This window comes from Lolium perenne, chromosome 7 (genome assembly GCF_019359855.2).
Source record: "Lolium perenne isolate Kyuss_39 chromosome 7, Kyuss_2.0, whole genome shotgun sequence".
Taxonomy (NCBI): domain Eukaryota; kingdom Viridiplantae; phylum Streptophyta; class Magnoliopsida; order Poales; family Poaceae; genus Lolium; species Lolium perenne.
The window spans coordinates 146,606,414-146,612,736 of record NC_067250.2 but is presented as its reverse complement, the minus strand read 5'-3'; the positions used below and the strand labels follow the sequence as shown (position 1 = coordinate 146,612,736).

Below are 6,323 nucleotides of genomic sequence, written 5' to 3'. Positions count from 1 at the left end.
GCGACCCCCACGGGAGCTCTATGACAACCAACGGGGCGGCGACGGATGGCGGGGAGGATGAAGATTTGAATTTGATTTCTAATTTTTTAGGGCTGATTTGAAAGGTATCAAATTTGTGGAGTTTTTTGCAAAATATTATGTGTATTGTGCCTGCGTCAGTTAATTATGGACGGAAAATAAATTCATACTATTTTATCTCCTGGTATTGGCATGAAATTGTACGTAAAGAACATAAACGTTCGATTTTTTTCCATGTCTCCTCTTGTTCCCTACCATTCCATTCGCGTAGGAAATTACTTGGTGGGGATCTGGTTCCCTGGTTAGTTCTTACGTGACAAACAAATAAGGGCGTGGCTACACAGTGCCCGGTTACCATATAGTCTTAGGCAGTGCTCCCCCTGTCTGAAACAGAATCTTTCCTAAATTAGAAAGTGGACCCAGGACTTGACAGCGACACATAAGAAAAAATAGGGGTTGTACCCAGACTCTTTCCCGCTGGTTCCTGGCACGACAGCGTGCGTCAGGCGCAGGATAGGCACCCAGAAACTGCATGCCAGGTCCACAACTCCACATAGAAATATAATGCGTGTAACAAAACGCAAAAGCAGGTCGAAGAATAGAAATTACAACTAAAATAACACCAAAATATAAAGAAGCGTGACAACAGAATCACTACATCTGCTGCGAAGTAACTTCTGCCCATGCAAGATATAAATAGTTTCGCTTGTAGAATACATATTATATGTAAAAAAATCCCATGATAGAAACATAATTTTTTGCTCACAGGACAATCATGCAAAAAAAGAAGATGAACCGAAGTACATGCTATCAAAATAAAACTTTATGATCAAGGTTTCCTTCACGATGTAGCATGCATATAGTTTTTCCGGTATGTGCATAAGAAAACACATGGAAAAAATCAGATGTGTGAACCACCAACCCCCAGCTGCATGGTAGTCAGTCAATGTGCGATGGACAAAAATGCCTGAAGAAATCATAGAACCATCAGAGCTTGAGGAGTATGTTGTAACTCCAAGCATCTTGAGACCGTCATCTTGACTTTATTTTCAGGCCATGATTTCGCTCGAAGGGGCAAGGAAAAATGATGGTGCGTGCACTGTAAGAAATAACCAAAAAGCACAATTAAGTGAGGTTGCCTTATTCATAGTTGTTGTTACTTTACAAAAACAAAGTACAAAAATCAAATCATTTTCTAAGATTCCTGATAGATGTACTTCATTCTTTTCATGTAAAAACTATGTACACCTAAGTAAAAATGCTTTTGACAGGAGCTGGTGTATAAATGTATGATTTGGCTCGTAGTTCAGCCAACTATAACTTCCCGGACATCAATTTTATAAAACACTTAATAGACTCGGAGGGTAGCATTGACAACTTACAAAGCATGTCATTGAGAAATGTATAAAAATTCAGAAAAATGATGCAAAATGCTGCAGACATGGATCTTGCTGCTGTTTTGACCTTAATGCTCAGCTAACAGAAATGAGCATGCCGTGCAGCATGCACGCCAAGATGGGCAAGTTACTAATAGTTGATACTGGAAGCAACACATGTCCCTCTGCGGAAACATGGGTTGGAAAAGGGCATTACCTTCCCTTTCTTTTCGACATTATCTGGCGGTGGCTCTTCTTCAACTGTTGATGAAGTTGGTGCCTTAGGTTTCATTTGTAAACCTTGCCCTTAGTTTCTTGAATTTGGGGTGACTGTGATTGACATTCTGCTGCATCATGGAGAGATATAAATGCATGATTATATAACCACATGAAGTTACACAGATGAACATATAGAAGTGTTTATGCCATGAAAAAGGCATGTAGAAAAATAGACAACATGAACTGTTTCTTATAAGTGGTATCATGAATGGTCATTTTGTTCGGTAGATTAGAGTTGTCGTTGCACCTTCTGTAACAATTGAGACTTGAAAAAATCCCTGAAAAAGGTAGGGCCAGTGAGTACTGTATGTACATTACAAAACAAATACTATCAAAAATAAGATAGATACAAAAACAACATCTGCAATATGTATAATTACATCGCAACAAATGAAAATGAACAACAACTCAAAGTTGGTGAAGCAAAAAAGTGTAAGGTATGATTGTCATCCATAAACTACCTGTAAAAAACTGCAAAAGTTACATTCCATTGAAAAAGTACATCCCATAGCGTATTGATACACATTGGCCTGTAATTTAGGTGCATTAAATACATCCTGTGAAAAATAAACTACTGTTTCTAGCACTATGGCATGTATTTTAGGTACAAAATATACATCCTGTGAAAAGCAGAACCGACAACTAAAATTCTCTAACACACTGGCATGTATTTCAGATACAATATTTACATCCCTATGAGCAAATAAACCTACAAATAGTATCTCATATTTGCATGTAATTTAAGCGCAATATTTACATTCATGTAAGAACCACCATGTATTTTAAGTGCAATAATGATGCACGTTGGCCTGTAATTTAGGTGCATTAAATGCATACTGTGAAAAATAAACTACTATTTCTAGCACTATGGCATGTATTTTAGGTACAAAATATACATCCTGTGAAAAGCAGAACCTACAACTAGAATTATCTAACACACTGGCATGTATTTCAGATACAATATTTACATCCCTATGAGAAAATAAACATATAAATAGTATCAATATCATATTTGCATGTAATTTAAGCACAATATTTACATTCATGTAAGAACCACCATGTATTTTAAGTGCAATATTGATACATGTTGGCCTGTAATTTAAGTGCAATATTTACATGCCTACAAATAGTATTAGTATCATATTTGCCAAGAAGATTTGGATGATCTAATGGATGGTCACATGAACCCTAACAGAACCATCATGACAGGAGCAACACCTTGACTACTTTACCATCACCACTAGACCAACACCACCATGACCAGTTGACCACTAGACCAGCACCACTGTGCCTACTATATTGGAGGTTAAGTCCAACCCACATCAAGCAAACACGCTAGCCACGCAGAAACAATGGTAGAAATGATCGAGATCAAAGCACTTACCAGATTAAATCTTAGTCCAGAACAGAACTCACGCCGTCAGCTGCAAAACAACAACAGTGCCATCCGCCACGAGCGTCTTTCTCTCTTTAATTGGCTGTCAAGTCGTTGAATCAGTTCAAGCTTGTAGTTTATGACCATGCTGGACGGTGTCGCAACGGCGTCAACAACATGGGCGGCAAGCGGAGCAAGGTGCAGACACATCGGAAAGGTCAGGCTACTAGGCTAGTCTGGCCATCACAGCATTGGCAATCTCGGCGAGTCAGTCTCCTTGAGGAGGAGTTGAGCAACACCACGGCACCCTTGCCCAGTTGAACGTTTGATCTTCTTCATCTGGTGTAAACCGCGGAACCGTCAATCCCAGCGTATGCACAGGCTTACTCAGAAGCAAATCATAGTTAATGTTCCTGTGACAAATCCCTTGCAAAATTAATTTAACCACCAAGCGTAAATTCATGGATCAATTTTTTTTTTTTACAGGCAATAGACCCGAACTGCATGGATGTAGCAAATCCTACTCGAATACTAATAGAAACTTATGTGGCTGTAACAATCGGGAACCCTGCTACCCCAACAAATCTAGACGTACTTATTATGTGCAAAACAAATCACGCATCCGGGAGCACCTGTGGAGCGTTCCGTTACCACTAAGCGATACCAAAAAAAATCAGCGCCGCTCAGATCTCAAAATCGCCGGAGCAAAAGTACAGAGCAACTACATCAGTAGGAATCGATTTAGTGCTCACCTCACAAAATTGATAAACAAAGGACGGCGGGGGTTGACGTAGAACCTCGCCGACAATGATCTCCGGTGGTATCTGCTCTTAGCGGGCTGAATCGAACGCATCGACGCTTGGCGCCCTAGAATATGGCCCTGATGCGTCTCGTCGATGCAGCACTATCGGCCGCTACAGAAAACGAACGCAGACCACCCCCTTTCGCTCGATACGTCTTTCCGCCGGATCGCTTGCCGCCGGCGGAATGGACGGAGTTGAGGTGGGATGGACGAGGGGGGAGGAAGGAGGAAGGAAGGAGAGGGGAATACGAGACCCAGTCCAGAATTTTCTGTCGGAACGTGCTAAGCGAGCGCGAGGGACGGCAATACCACCCGATACAAATCGGAGGGAGGAGACGAGGGAGCACTCCGTAAAACTAGGCAGTGCCCACGCAATTATTAGATTTTGGGAACAAATAAGGCTTTGGCTGCTCATAGTGGAGAGTAACTTAGTTTAGTAACATATGTCATGTTACTAGTCTAAATTACTATCTTCATAGTGGGTAGTAACTTAGATGTGGTTTCATGCAATGTGTCATTAATTATGTTGTAGACTTATATTGCTTTGAGATGTGTGATGTTATGTTAACATAGCTAGTTACCACCTCATTCTCTTTTTTCTTTTATTGTCATGTCATATCACCAAAATGTCTTGAGACGTGTGATGTTACCACATATGTTACCCCCACTATGAGCAGTCTTAGGCCAATTGGACCGGCCTAATTTAACCGACACAACTACGACCTCTGTCCATTATTAATCGACAACTTTTTCTTTTAACCGGTCTAATTTCCTATTTCTCACCGATCCAACTCTTTTTAAATCCACCGCTAGTCTCCAAATCTGGTCGTGTTTGCCTGCAGGAATTTCCTCATTTCTCACCGTTCCACTCCTTCACTTGTCTCTGCTCCTAGGAATCCAACAAAATCAAATAGGTGATGTCCTCATAGACGGTGCATAGATTGGATTCAGATTCCATATTACAAACTTGGAGCATATCATGTATAGTACAAAAATGCTATTTTCATAGGCAAATTGGCCAGTGCCTCAAAAGATACTATTTACATAGGGACAGAGCGAAAATGCCTCTATAGAGGCACTTCAACTAAATGCCTATAAATATGGTATCTCTAGAGGCATTTCACTTAAAATGCCCCTAAAGATAGCATCATTAGCGGCACATTTATTTAAATGCCTCTAAAAATCATCTTTAAAGGCAGTTCCATAGTGTGCCTCAATGGAAAATGCCCCTAAAAATCTACTCTCCCATAGTGAGATCCGGTAGAGGTGCTAACGGCGCCAAAGCCCTCAAGCAACGTCCAGACCAGTGGTGTCTGCGTCTTTTTTCTCCAACTGCGCAAGGCTTTTGAGGCCCACTTCTGATGATGGAAAGTGCAAATTCCCGACTGACGGTTTTTGAATCGGTTTTCACTTACGGATTGTAGGGGAGGCGGGGGGGGGGGGGGGGGGGGGGTAATGTTTACTTTTGTGAAAGGGAAAATCAATCCAAAAAAATTATTAAATTAAAAAACAATTCTTACTTTATTATTACGTATAGATGTATAGATATAGAAGAGGAAGGACCGACGAGAGGGCATGCATTGAGCAGCCAAGTGGCGGAGCCCGTGCATGAACAATGGGTGTAAAAAAATACACTAATAAAATCACTGTTTTACTCATATTTTTCCCAATTTATTTAATGTAAATTGCTCTAAATCTGAATTCGGTGTAGATATATAAGACTTTGCCAAAAATAATAAATGTACAATTATACATCCATTTACTGATCCGCCTCCGCCCATGAAGTAGCCCGAGCTCATACTTGCACGATCGACCTTTTTTTTTTGGGACTCAATAATTTCATTCATTAATCATCGGGCTTACAATCATTCTGCAAACAGCGAACTAAAAAAGAGGGAATATAGTTTATCCAAAGACATCTACGTCTAGTAGCCGATGCTTGCTTAGCACATAGATGTGCCCCTTCATTTGCTTCACGCCCGATAAACGCCAATTGGAAGAATTCCAAATTGCTGGTCATACCCTCAATCTCTTGGAGTATAGAAGTAATTTCGGATCTGCCTTGATTTCGATCCTTCCAGAGTTTAACAACATCGCTGGCATCTGTTTCAACTTCAACATGGGATATGCCTAAGTCACAGGCTAGTCGGACACCATCCCTCACAGCGATAGCCTCCATGATCAATGCGTTAGCTGCGTGGGCATACCAAACAGCTTGTCCTCTAACAAGATCTCCTGCATGATCACGCATAACCAGACCCGTCGTGCCCTCTCCAGATGACTTGGAGAAACCTGCATCAACGTTTAGTTTAACAACTCCTTCGGATGGTGGTTTCCACTTTGGACGCTTCTTGTGGGTTTGTTTTGAATTGGACATGCCAATGATCGAGAGATCCATAGCAATATCAACCGTCCATTTAGCAGATTCCGAGACTGTTCTTGATCGTTCTCCGTGATTCCTTGCATTTCTTTC

At 41.0% G+C, this 6,323-nt stretch overlaps 2 long non-coding RNA genes across 2 annotated transcripts; both read right to left on the bottom strand.

The window, feature by feature from the left end:
• Positions 1 to 648: 648 nt before the first annotated feature.
• LOC127300824 (uncharacterized) lies at positions 649 to 1,736 on the bottom strand. The gene is made up of 2 exons (XR_007851585.2): positions 1,612 to 1,736; positions 649 to 1,117 (listed from the first exon to the last, which is right to left on the bottom strand). It is a non-coding gene; the product is annotated as an uncharacterized lncRNA (long non-coding RNA).
• Positions 1,737 to 1,866: 130 nt separating this feature from the next.
• Positions 1,867 to 4,164, bottom strand: LOC127300825 (uncharacterized). The gene is made up of 3 exons (XR_007851586.2): positions 3,801 to 4,164; positions 3,058 to 3,461; positions 1,867 to 1,951 (listed from the first exon to the last, which is right to left on the bottom strand). It is a non-coding gene; the product is annotated as an uncharacterized lncRNA (long non-coding RNA).
• Positions 4,165 to 6,323: the final 2,159 nt, after the last annotated feature.